Consider the following 1,583-nt stretch of genomic DNA (forward strand, 5'->3'; position numbering starts at 1 on the left):
TGTGTGTGTGTGTGTGTGTGTGTGTGTGTGTGTGTGTGTGTGTGTGTGTGTGTGTGGAGAGAGTGTGGGGGAGAGAGCAGTGCAGCAGTCAGCTCCTCTCCCCACCCGAGGCTGAAGGTCAACAGACGATCATGCTAAGCTTGCTAACTGTTCCACCCTCTGACTGCTGCAGGGGCGTGTCTTAGAGAGAGGCTTTTATACCAGAACACAGCCGCTATGACGAAACTGTGGAGAAGACACGTCACAGAGGAGAGCCGTTAACCAACATGCAAATTAACCTGCAGTACCACTGCTCTACCAATATGAGCAGCAAAAACACGTTTTTAGACAAAATATTACAGATTTGAACAAATACGCACAAAAACATCAAAATTAGCACAGAAACAGTACTATATAACATTTTAGACACATTCTAGGCAGTTTATCTGCTAAAAAAGTTAATTTTGGGGTAAGTTACTCTTTAACTTTATCTCCAAATCTTTTACTAGAGGTAAAAGACCAACACAGGCCCACCTGAATCCCATCCCTGCACTTTGTCAATAAATGGGTAGGCCTACAGTAAAACTTTTTTTACTGTAGCTTACTGCTAGCTTGCTATACAGCGTCCTACTCTAGTCAGCCATATGTACGGTGATATTGTACTCGCACAACTTTTAAGCATCATCGTGAAGTTTCTTTAAACGATGCAAAAGCAGTTACTTCAATTGAACTTTCCTGTGATTCCTGAAGTCAGATGTGTTGAAATTCACTTTAAGAACGTCTTTTTCTGCTTCTGTATTAACACTAAATCTCCATATAATCCATGCCGGTTGTCTCATCTGTTGAATGTGGCAGATGATGTATGTAAATGTGTGATGTCACGAGTGAAGGTCCCCAGTTTCTTCTTTCTTGGCTGTGTAGGGTAAAGTACTCACTGCCCTCCAGACAATAAAACTTATCTGAATCAGTTCTTGGCTAAGAAAGTTCAGTCAGCTTTGAAGATGTTCTGTCAGCTTTCAGTCGTTGGTACTTCATCAGTCACAGTGAATGTAGTATGGTAAAAGAGGCTTGATTAGCCAAACATATGCTAATCTTTTTATTTTCTTTTCTTTTGTATAAGTCTGGTTCATGGAAATGTTTCAACAATTTCATGGCAATAATGCTAGATAGAATTATTTTCTTTATAACTTAGTATCTGAATAACTGATAACATTATCTCTGCTCACATTCAAATGAGTCAAAGTTTAGCCTCTGCAGCCTGTAACCAGAAAGAACAAACCCAGGAATAAGCTTTTGGAACATTTAATACCTCATACCTGGATTTAAAATAATATAAATCTATGGTGAGCATTAAGTGTTGCAATGAAGTTGATTTATTATATTTTATTTTTGCAATGTGTGTCAGGGTAATAAATGTGGAGTTCTATTTATTTAACAGAAAATGTAAAAAAAATGTCCTGATGCATCTCAGTAATCCAGGTAAAGTCAAAAAGAAAAAAATTGTGTAGGTCCTCTGGACGGGTTCTTCTCTAATGAAACGTTTCGTCTCTCCTCCAAGAGACTTCTTCAGTCTGAGAGTTTCAGGCAAAATTCAGGCTTTTAAG

General features: G+C 38.5%; 1 protein-coding gene across 2 annotated transcripts in view; it reads left to right on the plus strand.

The window, feature by feature from the left end:
- Positions 1–1,583, plus strand: part of LOC106527609 (cationic amino acid transporter 2) — a 14,789-nt gene that overhangs the window by 4,750 nt on the left and 8,456 nt on the right. The gene's annotated exons all lie outside the window — the stretch shown is intronic.

Source organism: Austrofundulus limnaeus, unplaced genomic scaffold, assembly GCF_001266775.1.
Source record: "Austrofundulus limnaeus strain Quisiro unplaced genomic scaffold, Austrofundulus_limnaeus-1.0 Scaffold334, whole genome shotgun sequence".
NCBI classification, from domain to species: Eukaryota; Metazoa; Chordata; class Actinopteri; order Cyprinodontiformes; family Rivulidae; genus Austrofundulus; species Austrofundulus limnaeus.